The sequence below is a fragment of the Mirounga leonina genome, unplaced genomic scaffold, assembly GCF_011800145.1.
Source record: "Mirounga leonina isolate KUSES-001 unplaced genomic scaffold, KU_Mleo_1.0 Mir_82, whole genome shotgun sequence".
NCBI lineage: Eukaryota > Metazoa > Chordata > Mammalia > Carnivora > Phocidae > Mirounga > Mirounga leonina.
In genome coordinates this window covers 53,429,629-53,452,740 of record NW_023270825.1, presented here as the reverse complement: position 1 = coordinate 53,452,740, position 23,112 = coordinate 53,429,629, and positions in this window count along the sequence as shown.

Genomic DNA, 23,112 nt, shown 5'->3' with positions numbered 1-23,112 from the left:
GCCCCCCAGACTATGCTCCCATAAAATGGCACAGGGATGCAGATTGGATAAAAAGACAGGGCTCATCCATGTGCTGTCTACAAGAGACTCATTTTGAACCTAAAGATACATCCAGACTGAAAGTGAAGGGATGGAGATCCATCTTCCATGCCAATGGACCTCAAAAGAAAGCTGGGGTAGGAATTCTTGTATCAGACAATTTAGATTTTAAGCTAAAGACTATAGTTAGAGACACAGAAGGACAGTATGTAATTATTAAAGGGTCTATCCAACAAGAAGATCTAACAATTGTAAATACACCCCAACATGGGAGCAGCCATATACATAAGCCAACTGTTAACCAAAATAAAGAGTCCTATTGATAACAATACGTTAATTGTAGGAGACCTCAATACTCCACTCTCAGCAATAGAAAGATCATCTAAGCAGAAAATCAACAAACTAGAGCTTTGAACAACACACTGGACCCGATGGACCTCATAGATATATATAGAACATTCCACCCTAAAACAACAGAATACTTATTCTTCTCGAGAGTACATGGAACTTTCTCCAGAATAGACCACATACTGGGTCACAAATCAGGTCTCAACTGATACCAAAAGATTGAGATTATTCCCTGCATATTCTCAGATCATAATGCTTTAAAGCTGGAACTCAATCACAAGAAAAAATTTGGAAGAAATTCAAACACTTGGAAGCTAAAGACCACTCTGCTCAAGAATGTTTGGGTCAACCAGGAAATCAAAGAACTTAAACAATTCATGGAAACCAATGAGAACAAAAACACATTGGTCCAAAACCTATGGGATACTGCAAAGGCAGTCCTAAAGGGGAAATACATAGCCATCCAAGCCTCACTCAAAAAAATAGAAAAATCTCGAACTCACCAACTAACTTTACACCTTAAAGAACTAGAGAAAAAGCAACAAACGATGCCTAAGCCATGCATTAGAAGAGAAATAATTAAGATTAGAGCAGCGGTCAATGAATTAGAAACCAGAAACACAGATCAGATCAACGAAACTAGAAGCTGGTTCTTTGAAAGAATTAATAAGATTGATAAAGCCCTGGCCAGACTTATCCAAAAGAAAAGAGAAAGGACCCACATCAATAAAATTATGAGTGAAAGGGGAGAGATCACGACTAAAACCAAGGAAATAGAAACAATTATTTGAAATTATTATCAACAACTATATGCCAATAAATTGAGCAACCTGGAAGAAATGGATGCCTTCCTGGGAAACCTATAAACTGCCAAGACTGAAACAGGAAGAAACTGACAACCTGAATAGACCAATTACCAGTAACGAGTTTGAAGCAGTGATCAAAAACCTCCCAAAAAACAAGAGTCCAGGGCCTGATGGATTCCCTGGGGAATTCTATCAAACATTCAAAGAAGAAATATACCTATTCTCCTGAAGCTGTTTCAAAAAATAGAAACAGAAGGAAAGCTTCCAGACTCATTCTATGAGGCCAGCATTACCTTAATCCCCAAACCAGGCAAAGACCCCATCAAAAAGGAGAATTTCAGACGGATATCCCTGATGAATATGGATTCCAAAATTCTCAACGAAATCCTAGCTAATAGGATCCAACAATATATTAAAAGGATCATCCACCATGACCAAGTGGGATTTATCCCAGGATGCAAGGGTGGTTCAACATTTGCACATCAACCAATGTGATAGAACACATTAGTAAGAGGAAAGAGAACCATATGGTCCTCTCAATTGATGCAGAAAAAGCATTTGACAAAATACAGCATCCTTTCCTGATTAAAACTCTTCAGAGTATAGGGATAGAGGGAACATTCCTCAAGTTCATAAAATCCATCTATGAAAAACCCACAGTGAATACTATCCTCAATGGGGAAAAGATGGGAGCCTTTCCCTTAAGATCAGGAACATGTCAAGGATGCTCACTCTTGCCACTATTGTTCAACATAGTACTAGAAGTCCTGGCAACAGCAATCAGACAACAAAAAGAAATAAAAGGTATTCAAATTGGCAAAGAAGAAGTCAAACTCTCTCTCTTCACAGATGACGTGATACTTTATATGGAAAATCCAAAAGACTGCACCCCCAAATTACCAGAACTCATACAGCACTTCGGTAATGTGGCAGGATACAAAATAAGTGCACAGAAATCAGTTGCTTTCTTATACACTAACAATGCAACTGTAGAAGTAGAAATTAGAGAAATGATTCCATTTACAATAGCACCAAAAACTATAAGATACCTTGGAAAAAACCTAACCAAAGAGGTAAAGGATCTATACTCTAGGAACTACAGAACACTCATGAAAGAAATCGAAGAAGACACAAAAAGATGGAAAAACATTTCATGCTCATGGATCAGTAGATTAAACATTGTTAAAAGGTCTATGCTACCCAGAGCAATTTATACCTTCAACGCCATCCCGATCCAAGTTCCAATGATATTTTTCAAAGTGCTGGAAGAATTCTAAAATTCGTATGGAATGAGAAAAGACCTTGAATTGCCAAGGAAATGTTGAAAAAGAAAAATAAGCCTGGGGGCATCACGTTGCTAGATTTCAAGCTATATTACAAAGCAGTAATCACCAAGACAGCATAGTACTGGCACAAAAACAGACATATAAACCAATGGAACAGAATAGAGAACCCAGATATGGACCCTCAACTCTATGGTCAAATAATCTTTGACAAAGCAGGAAAAAACATGCAATGGAAAAAAGACAGTCTCCTCAATAAATGGTGCTAGGAAAATTGGAAAGCTATATACAGAAGAATGAAACTCGACCATTCTCTAACACCATACACAAAGATAAAGTCAAAATGGATGAAAGACCTCAATGTGAGACAGGAATCCATCAAAATCCTAGAGGAGAACATAGGCAATAATCTCTTCGACATCGGCCACAGCAACTTCTTTCAAGATACAGGCTAGTGAAACAAAAGCAAAAATGAACTTTTGGGACTTCATCAAGATAAAAAGCTTCTGCACAGTAAAGGAAAAAGTCAACAAAACAAAGAGGCAACCCACAGAATGGGAGAAGATATTTGCAAATGACACTACAGACAAAGTGCTGATTTCCAAGATCTATAAAGAACTTCTCAACCTCAACACCCAAAAAACAAATAAGTCAAAAAATGGGCAGAAGACATGAACAGACACTTCTCAAAAGATATACAAATGGCTAACAGACTCATGAAAAAATATTCATCATAATTAGCCATCAGGGAAATTCAAATCAAAACCACATTGAGATACCACCTTACACCAGTTAGAATGGCAAAAATTGACAAGGCAAGAAACAACAAGTGTTGGAGAGGCTGTGGAGAAAGGGGAACCCTCTTACACCATTGGTGGGAATGCAAGTTGGTATAGCCACTTTGGAAAACAGTGTGGAGGTGCCTCAAAAATTTAAAAATAGAGCTACTCTATGACCCAGCAATTGTACAACTGGGTATTTACCCCAAAGACACAGATGTAGTGAAAAGAAGGGCCATATGCACCCCAATGTTCATAGCAGCCATGTCCGCAATAGCCAAACTGTGGAAAGAGCCGAGATGCCCTTCAACAGATGAATGGATAAAGAAGATGTGGTCTATACATACAACGGAATACTACTCAGCCATCAGAAAGGATGAATACCCAACTTTTATATCAACATGCATGGGACTGGAGGAGATTAGGCTAAGTGAAATAAGTCAAGCAGAGAAAGTCAATTATCCTATGGTTTCACTTATTTGTGGAACATAAGGAATAGCATGGAGGACATTAAGAGAAGGAAGGGAAAAAGGAAGAGGGGGAAATCGGAGGGGGAGACAAACCCTGAGGGACTATGGACTCCGAGAAACAAACTGAGGGTTTTAGAGGGGCAGGGTGGGGGGATGGGTTAGCCCGGTGATGGGTATTAAGGAGGGCACATACTGCATGGAGCACTGGGTATTATATGAAAACAATGAATCGTGGATCACTACATCAAAAACTAATGATGTATGGTGACTAACGTAACAATAAAATAAAATTTAAAAAATAGAATAAAATAAACTAATCCATATACTCCAATAAATATTCATCTGAATTGCTCCAAATGTTTCTCACATAATTTTTATTCACTTGCTCACATGTAATATGTCTTTTTCACTGACTGCAATAAAGACATTTTGTATACAACTAAGAATATGCACTCAGATAAGAACAATTAAGTTGAAGTGGGAATATATTTAATAGGAGCATAGTAGTTATTAATAAATTATTTAATAAAACTTGCTCTTCCCATTAGAACTATATTTAAGCTCTGCAATATAATTTCCATCAGAAAAATGTGATGATCTTAATGAGTCAAATCTAAAAGACTTCTATTCTCCTCAGATGGGCAGGTTAATTTTCTATGCAATTAGTTAATTATAAAAGAAAAAAGTAAAACAACCTTCTGCTATTACTACCTACTTAAAAAAAAAAAGCAGTGTCCATGGTTCCTTTAGCTTTTAGATATATTTTTACTGAAAATGACACTGTATGTGGCAAATCTGGGGATCTTCTGATACTGAACAATTTTTTAAATATTGGTTAATTTCTCAATTTGTAAAGAAGAAATATAAATGTTTCAGGAGACAGGAATTTTCAATTGTTGATCACTTTTGCAGTTCCATATATATTAGATCTTATATATTTTCTTAGGTAATATGTGAATATGAAAAACCATATATCTTACAAAGTGGTATATAATAATTTTATTCCAAACCAATTTTCTCTATATTGTACAACTAACTGAAGGAAGATTAAAAGAAGAAAGAAAAGAAAAGAAAAGCTTACATCCGCAACAAATTAAAAGGCACATTAGGTGCTAAGTGAAATAAGTCAAGCAAAGAAAGTCAATTATCATATGGTATCACTTATTTGGGGAACATAAGGAATAGCATGGAGGACATTAGGAGCAGGAAGGGAAAAAGGAAGGGGGAGAAATTAGCCTGTAGCTATGAAGGAATTGATTGGGAAAAGTCAGAATGTTAGTGTTTTGTTTACTCTTGGCTCTCTTCAGCAAAGTATCATTTTGAATGTCACTCTGTATTAATTTGAATGTTTGAGGATTACTTTTCTACCCAAACAATGTTTCAGATGGCTTTCTTTTGGCCATCATTAAGTTATGACAGTCATGAATCACAGGAGGGAAAAAAAAAAGCATGAGAACTATATCTAGAAGAGAACTTACTGAGAGCAAATGAGTCAAAAATGTGCTTGCTAAAATCTGTTGTTGAAATGCAAATGAAACATTACACACACTGTATATAGTTTTTATATAATTTGTATATATGTATACATATGTACATGTATATATACCTATATAATATACACACAATATGTTAAAATTTTTTTTCGCTAATTGTTCCTCATTTATTTGCATAGAAAATTAATGTTATAGTAACAGGTAAAGAATAAAGGCCAAATACATTTGATAATAAGTAAACATCCCCTATGCGCTTAATTTTATTTATTTTTGTTTTTTTAGTTTCAAGTTTTTATTTAAATAACAATAGAATGTTAAAATTTAAAATAATTCTTGCCTCAATACTTAAATGTGTATAAATATAGCTGTGAACATTATGAAGTCCTCAAAATGGTGACTCACCATCTATTTCAAATGAGGTTAATGGTTAAAAGGGAACCTCTGAAAAGACTGAGTCAAAAAAAAAAAAAAAAAACAATAAAAACAGTGCACACGGCAACTCTTTGCAGAAAGCAGTATTAGGGACTCATTAATGAATATCCTCATCCCAAAACAGGTAAGCTCATATTGCCTGTCTAGTGGGATGTCAGAATCTATAATTACTGTGTCACCCATTCTTCTCTTTTCTATCTGAGAATGGTTCTCGCAGTTGATGTTGTCATGTTCCACCATTGCATATCGGGTGTATATAGGTCTGACAGCTTGTCCTTTCAGTGAACATGTCTGAAGAAAATGTACCTGATGGAGAGACAACTGCACTCTCCATGACTTTTGAACTATGACTGGATAGGATTTGAGCTATCTGCTGTGGAGAAAAAGTGAGTATGCTGAATGTGTAAGAAAGAAAAAAGTGAACCAGTTTGTTGAGGAAAAAAAAGAAAATGGGACTGTGGTAGATATTAATAGTGTTTGTCAATATCCAGTTTTCCTTTACTTCTGGATAAGGTAGCCAAATTTAGCAAACTGTTAATTTTGAATTTCAGATAAAGAATACATTTTTGTATATGTCTCATTTTTATGAGTTTTTTAAGTGTGTGTGTGTGTGTGTGTGTATGTGTGTGAAATTCAAATTTAACTGGTTATTCTGTATTTTATCCAGCAAGCCCTACTTCTATGTCACATACAGACTTCACTTCCCAGACTCATTACAGTTAGGAAAAGCCATTTGAGGGGCACCTGGGTGGCTCAGTTGGTTAAGCAACTGCCTTCGGCTCAGGTCATGATCCTGGAGTCCCGGGATCGAGTCCCACATCGGGCTCCCTGCTCAGCGGGGAGTCTGCTTCTCCCTCTGATCCTCCCCCTCTCATGCTCTCTGTCTCCCATTCTCTCTCTCAGATAAATAAATAAAAAATCTTTAGGGCGCCTGGGTGGCTCAGTTGGTTAAGCGACTGCCTTCGGCTCAGGTCATGATCCTGGAGTCCCTGGATCAAGTCCCGCATCGGGCTCCCTGCTCTGCAGGGAGTCTGCTTCTTCCTCCAACCCTCCCCCCTCTCATGTGCTCTCTCTCATTCTCTCTCTCTCAAATAAATAAATAAAATCTTAAAAAAATATATATATATATATAAAAAAAATCTTTAAAAAAAAAAAAAGCCATTTGACTAGTTTCGGTAATGGGTTTTCAAGAAAAATGACACATGTCACCTCTAGGTAAAAACTAATTTCCAGTGTGCAACTCTCCTCATTTCCCAGGTATGGTATCCATGTAGACTTCAATTTGAGATGTTGGAACAAGATGGAAACATCTTATATTGCTAATTCACTGGTCTCTAAATGAGTGAGAAATCAACATTTGCCATTTATATAACATAATCATGACTATCACACCCAGATTTTATTTTCTCACTTTTCTCTATTGCTTCTTTCTTTTGCTACAACCTCCCATCACTTAATATTATCTTGCCAAATCTCGATATTCACTTGCTCTTCAACCATCCTGTGTTTTTATGTCATAGAAAAATTGCATAGAGACTAGAAGGGCAAAGAAATGGTCTCAAGAACATTTTTTTCAAAAAGCAGCCATGATAGCTTGGAAGAAAGCATAGAATTACAATGAGATTTTGGTTTTAGCAAAATTTGCATGTCCAAATCCCCTCCTTCACCTCAAATAATGTTATACCTTTTTTTTTTTTCCTCTTGTGGGAAAAGTAGTAGCAGATCTGGAAATGGTGTATTCCTTTCTAAAAACTTTAGTGGGTAAAAAGATGGATTAAAGCAATCATCTCAGTGCAATTTCTACTTTTCTAGAGATAAAATAACTCTCTATTGTGTTTGTGTGAATAGGCTGAAAATACTGGCTGTGTGACCCCAGACCCCTGTCCACATGTCAAATTGGGATAAAAGCAACATAGCCATCCAGCACTAGGTTTGGGAGACGGGATTCTAAATGAGTATTGTGATGGGGAAACTTCTGAAAAGGCAAAGAAGAAATCATAAGAAAGAAAATAAGTTATGAGGAGTAAACCAGTAAATTTAATATCATGTTAGGAAGAAAAATCGTTGGAAAGTTAAAGAGAAGTTCACATTGTTGAACTTTTTGTTGTTTTGTTTTATTTGAAACTGGGGGCTGCATTATTGTGGTCCCAGACCTCGTAATTTTTAATATTGGAAAGTTCCAGAGAGAAGCAACTCCATGTCAGCAATTCCATGCAACAAAAGGAAATTACCTCAGGAATTGAGAGAACACAAGAGAAAGGAACTGAATTGGCTTTTCTCATACATCAGAAGCAGAGACATGATCAAAATCATTCCCTGGAATGAAAACTGAGATATGCATCAAATTTTGGTCTTTCTTGTTTTACTAACATAATGAAGAAGAACTATTTGCACAGTGCAAGTCAATTTTATTTTGATGTGACACATATCTGATATTTCAAAAAATCAAATTAATTAAATGTGTTGAACTACCTATTGTAATATGTGCTGTCAACAAAACTGACACAACTCATAAAAGACTTGCTTGTTTCCCATATTAATATAATTGGCGTTCATTTGATCAACATATGTAAATACTCACGTAAGTCACTGAAATCTGCCACTGTTTGGAGTCAAAATTAGAATCCGTTTTTTTCATCACTCATTCCCTAAAGTTAAAAAAACTGAATAATCAATCAATATGGCATTCTGAAGAAGCAGTTTTGTTTTAATATTATCTGTCAAATAACACATTTACAACCTGTTAAGGCAAACTGTTATGAGATGACAATATGTGCATACTAATAACTTACAGTATCCTTCAAAAAGAAGAGTCACTCCTTTATTCAAATGTGTGTGTATGTGTCTGTGTGTGTGTATACAAGTATGCATGCACTATCTCTATGGCATCTTACTCTGGTTTACTCTGGTTAAAAAGGCCTATCAAAAATACTTAGAGACAACAGAAATATTTAATTCTACCAATGTATTTCTTTTTTTAAATAAGATTCATATATATTTGAAGTGTACAACATATATGCACACTGTGAATGATATTATAGTCAAGGTAATTAATATATCTTACCTAGTTGCTTTTTTTTTTTTTTTTTGGATGAGAGCACTTGAAATCTACTCTCTTGGCAAATTTCCAGTATTCAGCAAAGTATTATTGCCTATAATCATCATGCAGTACATTAGATCACTAGACTTACTCTTCTTACATAACTACCATTTTGTACCCCTACTCCCCTCAGGTCCCAGGCTCCTGGTAACCAGTTTCTACTCTGCCTCTCTGTATTTGACTTTTTTAGATTTCACATGTAAGAGTGATCATGGAGGGTTTTTTTCTTTTTCTTTCTGTGTTTGGCTTATTTATTTATTATTTATTTGACAGAGAGAGACACAGCGAGAGAGGGAACACAAGCAGAGGGAGTGGGAGAGGGAGAAACAGGCTCCCCGCCCAGCAGGGAGCCCGATGCGGGCCTCGATCCCCAGACCCTGGGACCATGACCTGAGCCGAAGGCAGCCGCTTAACGACTGGGCCACCCAGGCGCCCCTGTGTTTGGCTTATTTAACTTAGCATTAATGTCTTCCACATTCATCCATGTAGTTACAAATGGTCAGATATCCTTCTTTTTAAAGGCTGGATAATATTTCATTGTACGTATATACCACATTTCTTCATCTCTTCATCTATTTATAGACACTTTGGTTATTTTCATATCTTTGCTATTGCAAATAGTGCTGCAGTGAACATAGAGGAGTGCAGATATTTCTTTGAGGTACTGATTTCATTTCCTTGGAGGTATATGACCTAAAAAGGGATTGTTGAATCATATGGTAGTTCTATTTCTAATTTTTTGAGAAACCTTCATATTGTTTTCCACAATGATTGTAACCGTTTACATTCCCACCAACAGTATATAAGGATTACGTTTCTTTTCCCCCACATCCTCACTAATACTTGTTTGATTTTTATGAAAATAGCCATCCTAACAGGTATGAGACATCTCATTTTGCTTTTGATTTGCATTTTCCTTATGATTAATAATGTTGAGCACTTTTTCAACATACCTTTTAGCCATCTGTTGTCTGCCTTGGAAAACTGTCTATTCAGGTCAAAGCTCTTTTTGGGTAGGATACCAAAATATCAGGCAACAAAAGCAAAAATAAACAAGTGGGACTAAATCAAACCAAAAAAAACCTCTAAACAGCAAAGGAAACAAAAAAAATGCAACATATGAATTAGGAGAACATATTTGCCAACCATATATCTGGTAAGGGGCTAATAGTCAAAATACATTAGGAACTCGTATAACTATGGGGCGCCTGGGTGGCTCAGTTGGTTAAGCAACTGCCTTCGGCTCAGGTCATGATCCTGGAGTCCTGGGATCGAGTCCCGCATCAGGCTCCCTGCCCAACAGGGAGTCTGCTTCTCCCTCTGACCCTCCCCCCTCTCATGCTCTCTCTCTCTATCTCATTCTCTCTCTCAAATAAATAAAATCTTAAAAAAAAAAAAAAAGGAACTCGTACAACTATGTAGTATTACAAAAAATGTGATTGAAAAAATCTGAATACACATTTTTCTACCAATGTATCTGAAATTTATTACTGTGTTCCATTTATTTTTAAAAAGAAAAAAGGAATTTTATCTAGATTATTGGATTATCAGATGAAATTTTCAGGTGTTAACTAGGGAAAAGATTGTGTACTACAGAAAACAAGAAAAAAAGTATATTCAGAGTGTGTAAAGTACTTTTTAAATATTAAAGTTCCAGATAATTATCTTAAGAAAGCATTTACAATTCTGGCATATAAAATTGTAATATTATGCAACCAGAACTTTCAAACTATGAAAGGCCTTATATACAACTATTCCAAATCTATCATATGTTATTATAGCATGACATTTTTATGAAAATAAGATTATTTATTTTCTATATTTAATCTTAAATAGTTAATTGAAATAGGTAATATATATTTGTTTGCTTATACTATATAAACTGAAAGGCAAATATTTTTAATGTTAGTAATTTTGTACAATTGAAACATCTCCATCTCTAGTAAATTCAGTTGTATTTGCTACTAGTACTAAATACTGTGCATTATTATAAAATTGGAAATGAGTAAACATCATACATGTAAATCTTTTATTTATGCATTCACTAAAAAAGGTACTGAATTCTTATCATACACTAAATTCTATGACAAAAAAGATGACTCAGAAAATTTTAAGGTATACAATTTTAAGTAGTTAGAACAACAACATGCAGACGTAACTAATTTAAGGTAATTTCTTCTTAAGCACATCAGTAGATTAGGTGATACTAAAATGTCTCATTTACATTATTTGATAATTGTGAACTTTTAAAAATTGCATTAGAAATAAATTTTATGCATTATTTTCCCTTTTATGTTGTAAAGCTTAATAATAGTTACGTGCCAAATCAATTTAATTATTTACCTCACATCTATTTTGATTTGAACATCACTAATTATTATGATATATATAAATATTGCTCATAATCATGTCCAGAGTTTGTCATGCCTATATTTTTTTTGTTTTTGCTCACAATGCCATGACCTTCATAATTCTCAAACAAGAATATTCAGTGCTTTTCAAGTATTTTTAACAGGGCCTGGCACATACACTAAGTAATGAAAATAATTTAATGAAAAATAATAATTATGTCAGCATTTAAAAATGATAAAAATAGAGCCAAATTTTTAAATTGTAGGATATTTGATATGAGGAGCCAGTTACAGATAAATAGTACAGAGGTCTTATTTTGCTGTGAAAAAAGGGAAGATATATTGACTAACTCTAGACTCCAGGTCAGTTTTAAAAGTTAAGAATTTAAAGGAAAATACCAAAAGAACAGGAAGTAAAAAAACTGCAGATATTTGGAGGTGGTCTAATGTAATATCAGTTCCTACTGTGATAACAAGCAGCTCTACAAAAATAATGTCAGTTGAATGTCAATTTGTTCTCATTTTAGTAATAGAAATTCCATGCCAAATATAGTTTTATGTTTATTCATTTTTGCCAGTCAACATCTGTAATGATAATTCCCAAGGACACAGAATTTCTAGTTAGTAAGGCATCTGGCTTAAGTGCCTTATATTCTCACAGAGGAACATAGTAAACAGGCAAGCAAAATAATAAATAATATTTCATACAGTGATAAGTTAAATGAAGAGGTAAATATAATTACAGAGAGTTAATTTTTTCTGATATGGCATTGCACTGAATGATAAATCTATTCTTATGAAGCTAAAATTGGGGTGAAATAACACTTCAGTTTTTGGGAAGAGTTACTGTAGAAGCCATGAAGCTTGAGTAGATTCTATGGGCTAGAGCAGAATAAAAGGAGACTGTTCAGGCAGCAGAGTGAAGGGAAGTACACAGAACTGATTGTTTAGTGACTAGCTTTAAATACATGGTTCACAATGTATGTAGGAATGTAGGAATAATTCACAAGTATACAGTTTATCCTCTTCATCTATGCAATTTCTTATTTCAGTTTCTAAAAACTGTAATACAAATTTGTTGCACCTAAATAAAAACTAAAATATGACTAGAAACATTGTTCTGATAACCACTGAAGATCTAATATAGTCTATTTCTATCAACTGAAAATTTCAAATTAATTATGTATACAATTAGAAACTCTGGGAACAAACTATCCATGCACACATGTTGTTGCTCACCGTGTGGGAAATATTAATCATATTTACTTGAAGGAAGTTTGTAGGCTACCTAGAGAAATTAAAAGATTATAGGACTACAGATAGATATTTTTCATTTTATTTCCATGTTTTACAAATATAAGGCGACACACAAACCCATTGTTTCCTGAACTAGGAAGACTAATGATCTCTGCCAAGACTTTTAGTACCAAATATTTTTAAAAACTCAGACTCCAGGGCTTAATAAATAATATCAGAAATGAGTTTTTGATAGTCTAACTACATTTTCATACATACCACTATCATAAATCACATTTTGGATCAGTGGTCTGGAAAATCCTGTTCTATGAATTTCAGATATTATGATCAAGATTTCAAATGAATATCCTTGCAAGGATGCTGAAGGAGAAAACAGAAACAGCAACACGGGCAAAGGTAACACTTTACCAAAACTATGAGGCTGTGTATGTATCTGCTTAAGTTTTATTGTTCTTCTTTAAATATCCTTCATCCTTTTCTGTAAGCATTACTAAAATATAATTATTAATATGAGTCTTATTAAAAAGGACTCTTCTACAAATTTTTAGAAATTTCTAGAGAACATGTACATTGGTTTGAATATAATTGTTGCTCTAAAAATCAGAGGTATTTGCTATTTAAATTTTTCTTTTCATTTATTAAAACATTATTATTTTCTTTCAAACCATTACTCCCCAAAAACTAATGCTGCTGCAGTAAGACAAAGTAAAATATTTTTTAAAAGTAAACAAGTTTTGTTTTTGTTTTTGTTTTTATGTTTCTCATAATGCATAGTGCAAGGCTTTGCAAGGCTTGGAAGGTACTTAGATACAGCCAGTGGTAAAGTAGATTTCTTTGCATGCCATTTACCCAAAAGAAGGGACCAGAGATAAAATAATCATTATCAATGTAAAGTGATATTATAACGCAAAAAAAATGTTATTAATCAGAATTTTTGTTCTAATTGTTATTTTCTGGTTTAGGATTTTCTGCAGCTGCCAATTAGCTCCAGCCTCTAGACAGCTAGATAGGACAGGGAGAGCCTAATGCAGAAATACATTCTTAAAACTGTTTTATTTTTTTGTAATTGAACTTTAAAATGTTTTAAAGTTTTTATTTATGTGAGAGAGAGCACAAGAGAGAAAATGAAAGAGAGAGAGAGCATGGGGGCAGCGGGGGGGGGGGGGGGAAGGGAGAGAGCAGGAGAAGTGGAAGGGAGAAGCAGGCTCCAGGCTGGATCCCAGGATCCTAGGATCATGACCTGAGCCGAAGGCAGACACTTAACTGACTGAGCCACCCAGGCACCCCTGAACTTTACAATTTTTAATAAAGTATTTTAAGAAGGAAACATCATACAATCTATTATTTCTTCCTACATGGAATAGTATTCATCATCACTAATCATCATAGAGATAAAAATCAAAACTGCAATGAGATAGCCACTTAATACCTATTAAAATAGCTATCATCATAAAAATAAAATAAAACAAGTATTGGCAATATTATTCACCCATAAAAAGGAAAGAAGGAAATAATGCCATTTACAACATAAATGGACCTTGAGGGCACTTTGTTAAGTGAAATAGAGAAAGACAATACTGTATGATTGCACTTGTATGTGTAATTAAAAAAAAAAAAAAAAAAAGCCGAACTCACAGATACAGAGAAAAATTGATGATTTCCAGAGGCAAGAATGGAGGGTAGGTTAAATGATGGTCAAAAGGTACAAACCCAGTTACAAGATAAATAAGTTTTGGAATGTAATGAACTGCATGGTGACTAAAATTATCAATACCTTATCATATATTTAAAATTTGCTGAGAGAAAATCTTAAAGGTCTCACAAGAAAAAAAAACTGTAACTCTCTGAGGTGATGGAAGTTAACTAAAATTATTGTGATAATCATTCCACAATATATACATAAATCAAATCATAAATGTACACCTAAAACTAATACAATGTTATATGTCAATTATATTCCAAAACTGGACAAAGTAAATAAAAAGGATGACTGCTTTGCCTTTTAGCCTAAAAGATCCAGGAGGGAAATATACAGTAAATGTTCTTACATTCTGGCAAAGAAAAATCTTAATTGAGTGTTGTATTTTATCAGATTCTTCACCTATTAAGAAAATTATATTGTTTTCCCCTTTTACCCCGTTAAAATGCTATATTACATCCTCATAATTTTTAGATGCTGAATCATCCTAACATTCTTGAGATAAACCCAATGATCATGATGTATAATTTTTATTACAATAATTCAACTGACTAATCTTCTTACAGGGTTTTTGCATCCATGTTAAATAATTCCACTTATCACATTATCGACATAAAATAAAAGCATGTGTTGAAAATGTATAAGTTTTGATGTATGTAATTGGACTTGACACCATCACTACAACCAAGATAATAAAGGTATCGATCACCACCCATAAAAAAAAAAAAAGAACAAAATTACAGATCTAACTAATCTCATATGTTTCCAAGAGCACAAATAAACATAAAGTCCTTCATGGTTCACGGTCAACAATCCTTTACACATACTCTAAAATCCAAAAAGCTCTGAAAACTGCAAGCTTTTTGTGAAACTTACCTGGAAAGAAGATCAGAGTGACCTAGACTCCTTTGGTGGGGAACCTGAGCAGGGGTCCCTGAGGTTATGTATGATTTTTACATATCCCACCTAATGTGAAAGTTATGTGTCACTGCAGACATATTAATGTGTTTGATCACAGAAAGTCTGAAAAATGGTTAAAAAAATAATTATTGAAATTACCATAGAAATACTAAAGTTTAAGAATAACATTATTCTACAAATGTGTTGAGAACCTACTGTTTACTGTAAAACAGAAGTTGCAAAGTATATAAAACATATATAAGAATGAAATACTTAGAACTGTATTTGTTACCCATTTTCTTTTACTCTAAAATAAATCATTTACATAAAACCATACAAAATAAGCACAAATTTAATGGATGCTCATTAGGTGAACTTGCTTGAAACCACCATTCAGAAAAGGAAACAGACCTTTACCAGCCACTTACGACATTCCTCCATTCATCCTGTTCTGAGCTCACATCCTCTCTTCACCTATAATTAACCACCCTCTTGCCTTTCATAATCACTTCCTTTTGTAACCACTTCCTTGTATTTCTTAATATTAGTACTCATTTGCAATATTAATCTCTATTGTTTCATCATGTATGTTTTAAACTTTTAATCCACAGATTTTGCTTTCCTTGCTTACAGTTAATCCTTTTCCTTTCTTTAACTAATAAAACATGAGTCATCAGGCCTACAGAATTTTTTATAGCTTGGGTTTTGCTGACCGCCTATTCATGTACTAGATTTACATATTCCTCCATTTTGATTATTGGCAGTTAAGTACAGAGGTTTGGTTAGATGTAATTTCAATCCAATGGGCAGGACAATAGGTAATATTATTTTCTATTCTTGTTGAAACATATTACCACAATTAAAACTATAAACTTTTCTTAGAGTTTTAGCTTTGAAGGGCAGAAATCCTGTGTAGGTTTCATGGGGCTAAAATCAAATTGTCAGCAGAGTTATGTTTCATCCTGGGATTAGTTATGTTTCATTCTGGGATTAGTTATGTTTCATTTCCATGCCTTTTCCAGGTTCTAGAGTCTGCATTCATTCCTCGGTTCATGGCCCCATTATGCCACCTTCAAAACCAGCTGTGTTGCCCCTCTCTGTTTTTCCTAAGTCCTCCCCCTCTCACCACAGCCAGGAAAGTTTCTCTGCTTTTAAGGATTCATGTGAGTAGACAGAGTTCACATGAATAATCCAGGTAACCTTCCAATCTCAAAGTCTTTAACAATAATCATATCTGCAAATACTCTTTGTCATGTAAAGTGACACACTCAAGGTTTTCTGTGATCTATAGAGAACATATCGGGGGTCATTATTCTGTCCACCACATAAGAGCTATCTCATTCTTTCAAATACAAGCAAATAATTTCTAGTTTCTTTGTCATGTGAGCAGCTTTTGATTCTCAACTGAATCTCAATTTGCAATTAATTCAATGACAATTACAAAATAAAGATTTTCTAGTTCAGTCTTCATTTCTTTTTCATTTATGAAATGGAATGCAAAAATATTTCATGTATTTTCATATAGAATATAAAAGCATATGGACATATTTTATCTTCTCAGATTCCTAATTCAAATGAGAAAGGTAGGATTAATGCTTCTTTCCCTTTATTTACAAGTTTTTAAGGTAATTATTTTCTTCTCTATCATGCTCATATGATCCCTGTGTATCTGAGTGTGTGTGTGAGAGAGACAGAAAGAGAGACAGAGACATAGAGGCAGAGAGAGAGAGAGAACAGTTATTAAATATGGATTTAAGGGGCGCCTGGGTGGCTCAGTTGGTTAAACATCTGCCTTCGCCTCAGGTTATGATCTCAGAGTCCTGGGATGGAGTCCTGCATCAGGCTCCCTGCTCAGCAGGGAGTCTGCTTCTCCTGCTCCCTCCACTCTCCCTCCCACCCACCCCCTGGCTCCTGTATGTGCTCTTTCTCAAATAAATATTTAAAAAATAAGGATTTAAATATATGTGGTTGGTTTCAGTTCAGTTCTACCTATCCCACCTTTTGCTAGGAGAAAGCCCTTCAAACTGACTTCTCAATGGCTTTGACATGTTCCTAGAAGTGTTTGATATATTTTTTGCTATCCCATATAATATGGTATGAAGATGAATATTATTTAAAAATTAGTAATTATAAAGCTTTTACTTACTTTTTTATGAATAGGTTTCTTTCAAACAAACTCAGATCTCAAAACTGCAGGGTCATCTTTTTATAATGCATTCCAAGTCTTTTTTTTTTTTTTTTAATGTAAAAGTCTTTTCTAAAATTACAGTTCTTAGTTTGTTCAATTTTCTTGTTTTGGTTTTCTGCCTCAGAGGTTCCTTTTAATCATATATTTTATCTTCCTTCATTATCTTCAACATCTGTCACTTTAATTTAATTATCTTTCTTCATCTTTATTTTTTAAATGATCCCTTTCAACTTCCTTTTCTATTAAATCTTCATTTTAGTCTCAATTTCTCATATGATATTTTATTTTATTTATAATTCTTGCCTGAATTTCGTAACCTCACTTCTGAGTTTTTCAAAATCTGATATATTTTGCTTTTTTCCCTATATTGTATCATTTTCTTAATGACTTTTAACTAACTTTAGAAGACAATTTTGATCTATTTTGAGAGCATATTTTCATGGTATGATTTCATTGTCTGTAGTAAGGAAAAGAAAAGCAGTCTAAGAACTGGCTTAGTACTATCATCAAGCCTTTGGTGTTTTAAAAAGCTAGGCCGATAACCACAGCTAAGCTTCAATATGCCTCTGTTTTAACCAATTTCATAAAGCTTCAACATCAAACAAAGCCACCTGTGACTATGACAGATCAAGACAGAAATAATTTTCCATTATGTCTGAAAGCATACACACATAGATACACACACTGTCTAAACCATAAAAATAACCAAACATCCCCCTATCTTGGCTATTGTAAGTGGCTGCTACTTCCTGATCAATTACAGCTTTAGCTTTGCTGTAGTCTTCCTTCTTCTGGATAAGATTAAGATACCTGATATCTAGATTCCCAATCTAGAATAAAAGTTCACTTCAGCAAAATCTTCCTCTAAAGCCACCTAATAGGAGCCCAAATTCTATTATAAGTCCTTTCTGGCATGCTCTAACTGAAACACTCCACTGTTCAAGACAGCGTGTGGTCTCCTTTACTATAATGAATAAGCCCAACTTATTCAACTATAGGTGTATTCCTTCCTGGTGATCTTTGGTTTTAAGGCATTACCACCAAGGATATGGATAATGTTCCTTAACCCCCATTCTTCTTAAAAGGTATGAAATCTAACCTCTCAACCCCTTTTCAGATGCTTAAGTGTAAAATTAGTTTCACTGAACTTTTAGGAAGAAGGATAGATTAGAATACCTTTTAAACTTTAAGCAGGTTATTTTTGTATTGTTTTCTTGGAGCGTGAAAAAAATATGGTGGCTTGTCTTCTGAGAATTCTTGTCTGCATTCCCATGACTCATCTTTACCTAGACTTTCTTCTTTCTCTATCTATAGCATTTTAGTCATTCTCAATTTTGTGTCCATTCCCAGTTTGAATTAGTATGGGTGCTATCTTGGAAGGAGTCAAGATAGTTTATGAAATTTCATACTTTATAACCCTTTCAGTATAACTTTGAATAGAAGGCAGATAATGGGCCTCCTTGTCTCATTCTTTCTCAGATGGAAAATTTTCAATATTCACCTTTCAATATGAAATTTGCTGAAGTTGTCTTCTCTTCTTATTTTGTCAAAGCTTCATTTTATTATTAATGAATTTTCAGTTACATTGAATGATTTGCCTTCATCTGTCAAGATAATTATACGAGTATTTTGCCTTTTATCTGTTAATTTTATGAACAATAATGATAGATTTTCAAGTGTTAATCTGCATTCATAAATCCCCCTTGTTAGTGATATTTTATTATTCTTGTGTATCACCAGATTCATTTAGTCATTTTTTTTCTTAAAACTTGTGCATCCATGTTTGAGAGAGATTGGTTTCTAAATTTCTCTCCCTCTAATGTCTTTGTCAAGATTTGTTACCTAATGTATTCTGGATATATTACCTGCTTTCAGACACAGAGGTGCTCCATCTTTTTACTAGCCTCTGAAAGACTGCAATATTCTTTTAAAATTTGGAGGAATTGGGCGCCTGGGTGGCTCAGTTGGTTAAGAGACTGCCTTCGGCTCAGGTCATGATCCCAGGGTCCTGGGATCGAGTCCCACATTGGGCTCCCGGCTCAGCGGGAAGCCTGCTTCTCCCTCTCCCACTCCCCCTGCTTGTGTTCCTGCTCTCGCTGTCTCTGTCTCTGTCAAATAAATAAATAAATAAAATCTTTAAAAAAAAAAAAATTTGGAGGAATTAAATTCACTGTTTAAGTTATCTAAACCTAAACCTTTCTTTACAAGAATTTTTTAAGGGACTCTATATTCAAAAGATATTATTTCGAATATTATATTTATTTCTGTTTACCTTTTAATAAATTATGGTTTTCAAAAATTTGATCATTTCATCTAAGTTATTAAATTTACCATCATAAACATTTCTCATAATACCTCTTTATATTCTGTTTTAAACTATATTGAGTAAAATCTATACAAAATATAATGCACCCATATCAGTGTACAGTATGATGACTTTTGACAAATGTCTATACTCCTTTAACCACCAATAGATTCAAAGTTAAAACTCTTCTATCATCCATTTTTTGTACTGAAAAAATTTATATAAAAATAACTAAAAAAAAAATGGTATTTAAATAAAATATTGTGTTTACATGTAATATTTAAAGATTAATACAAAGTATTTTGCCATCTTGAGTAAGAAGTATTTAAAGTAATACAATTCATGCTCCTCAAAGGAAAAATTTTTGCTTTTATGGCCACTTTCCAACAAATAAAATGTCCCTAGCAAATACTGTTTGCAATACATTGCATTTTGGTTTGGGTTTGGGGTTTTTATTTTTTAGTTTTTTATTTAAATTCAATTAATTAACACATAGTGTATTATTAGTTTCAGAGGTAGAGTTCACGGATTCATCACTCTCATATAATACCCAGTGCTCATTACATCACATGCCCTCCTTAATGTCCAGCACCCAGTTACCCTCTCCTCGAACCCCCCCGTCTTTCAGTAACCCTCAGTTTGTTTCCTATGATTAAGAGTCTCTTACGGTTTGTCTCCCTCTCCAGTTTCATCTTGTTTTATTTTTTCCTCCCTTCCACTATGATCCTCTGTTTCGGTTCTTAAATTCCACATATGAGTAAGATCATCTGATACTGTCTTTCTCTGATTGACTTATTTTGCTTAGCATAATACCCTCTAGTTTTATCCACGTCCTTGAAAATGGAAAGATTTCAATTTTTGATGGCTGCATAATATTCCATGATATATACATATATATACACACACACACACCCACACACACACACCACATCTTCTTTATCCATTCATCTGTCGATGGACATCTGGACTCTTTGCATACTTTGGCTATTGTGGACATTGCTACTATAAACATGGGGGTGCAGGTGCCCCTTCGGATCATTACATTTGTACCTTTGGGGTAAATACCCAGTAGTGCAATTGCTGGGTTGTAGGGTAGCTCTATTTTCAACTTTTTGAGGAACCTCCATACTGTTTTCCAGAGTGGCTGGACCAGCTTGCATTCCCACCAACAGTTCCTATCACCCATCTTTATCTTTAAATATCAATCTCTTTTATTCCTGACCTCAAGCAACCCTGATCTGCTTTCTGTTGTAATAAATTAGATATAATTTTCCTAGAACTTAAGGTCTTGAATCATTCAGTAGTTACTTTTGTGTCTGATTCCACTCAGCATGATTTTGAGGTTTATCTGAGATGATACATTTTAACAGTAGATTATAATATTCCATTAAATGGGTATGTTAAAATGTGTATATTCATTCACCTGGTGATGGTTATTTGGATTGTTTCCAGTTTTGGCCCCTATATAAACCTGCTGCAACCATTCCTGTAAAATAATTTATATAAATATTTATTTCATTTATCTTATATAAATACAATAGGGATACAGGCCCAAGGTCACATAGTAATTTTATGCTTAATGCTATTAAAACTGCTAAGTGGTTGTCCAAAGTGATTATGAAATTTTACATTTCCACTAGCAAATTATGAAAGCTCAGGTTGCACAACCTCCTAACACTTGATTTTATGTTCTTTAATTTTAGCAATTCTAGACTGTGTGTAGTAATTTTTGTGTGTGTGTGGGTTTATCTGATGACTAAGAAGTTTGGTATTTATTCATATAATCATTGGCCATCCATGTATCCTTCTTACTCCTTAACTGTCTGTTCAATTATTTCAAAAATATATATTGTGCTGTCTTATTTTAAAGTTGGAATTGTTTGTATAATTTGGATACAAATCCTGTGTTAGATGTATGTACCACAAGTAATTTCTCCCAGTATGTCACTTGATTTTCATTTTCTTAACAGAGGCTTTGGAAAAAAAGTACTTTCATTTTGATGATGTTTTCTCCCCTATTTTTCCCCCTATTTCTCTCATGGCTTTTTGAACCCTCCCTAGAAATTTGTGCCTGGCAATAACTGCAAATATTCTTTCCAATTTTTAGAAGTTGTATATTTTCAGTCTTTAACTTTAGCTCTACAATTTGATATAAGAAAAAAATACTACTAATTATACACAGTCTCATCCAGAAAATAAAGTAAAAGAAAACACTGCTTAACACATCTTAAGAGATCAGAATTAATCTAATTTTAAACCAAATATATGTAAAAAAAACCACCTATTTTTCCTTATTAAATAATGTTTAAGTAAAAATAAACCATATAAATGTGTGGGCCTGTTTTTGGACTATCTTGTTACATTTACTTTTATCACCCATATGGATTGTATACTTACATTAATTCTTGAAATATGTGAGCATAAGTCCTCTAGCTTTATAACTTCTTTTCATTTCTTTTTCCTTTTTGGATAGACAGATATGTACCTTTCATATAAAGTTTAGGATATTCTTGTCTATTCCTAAAAAATAGCCTGCTAGAATTTCAGCTGAATTTGTATTGAACCTACAAATCAATTTGGGAATGTTTATTTTATTTCTTCTGCTTATATGTTGGGTTTAATTCACACTTCTTTTCCAGCTTCACCTTAACTCATCAGGACTATTGTGTTCTTCTTGGGAATCCTTTTCCTATACCATGTTTCATAAACTAATTCCAGGGAGAATTCTGGGAGCAACTGTAGAATACAACTCTTTTACTTTTCTTCTTCCAATCTTCATGGCCCTTTATTTTTTTCCGGTATCAGAAAGCAATTGTTTTTATATTTTGTCCAATTTTTTTACTTTTTTTTGATAGTGAGAAGTTAAGTAATTTCCAGTTGCTCATTCATCTACATAAGTAGAATTCCTTATCTCCTCTTTAAAAAAAAAATGTCTATTGAATCTGTAGTGATTTTATCTTATTCCTGATATTAAGAATTTCATTTTTTTTTAAATTTACTCCTGTTCAATCTTACAAGGAGTCATAAAGTTTGTGTTTTCGAAGAACCCACTTTCAACTTTGCTGATTTTCCACATCAATCAACTATTTTCTGTTACATTCATTTCTGCTCTGTTTCCTTCCTTCTCTTTCCTTTGGGTTGGTATTACTCAATTATCAAGATATTATCAATGTATCATTAATGATAATTATTCTTGTTCTCTAATATACGCATTGGAAGCTATGAAATGTCTTCTAAACTTTGTTCTGCCTGCCCCTTAAAAGTTTAATATTCTGTACTATATTTCTATACATTTAAAAATACATTTTATAATTTTTATTGTGACTTACTTCTTGAGCCACTGATTAATTAGAACTGTAATATCCTTTTACAAGTAGTTGGGAAATTTTATAGTTTATGTTATTGACTACTATTTTAATAACATTATAAACAGTAAAACATTGATTGCCATGTATTCTTTGAAATTTATGTGAAATTTATCAAACCTACATTTGGTTTATAATATCTTCATTCAATTTTGATAAATTTCCATGTGCACTTGTACATGAAAATAATGCAATGCCTTGGTTGGATGTAAGTTTAGTTTAGTAGGTTTAGGTCAATTTTGCTACTTATGCTCTCAGATCTACTAAAGCATTATTGATTATTTTTCTCTTTATTAT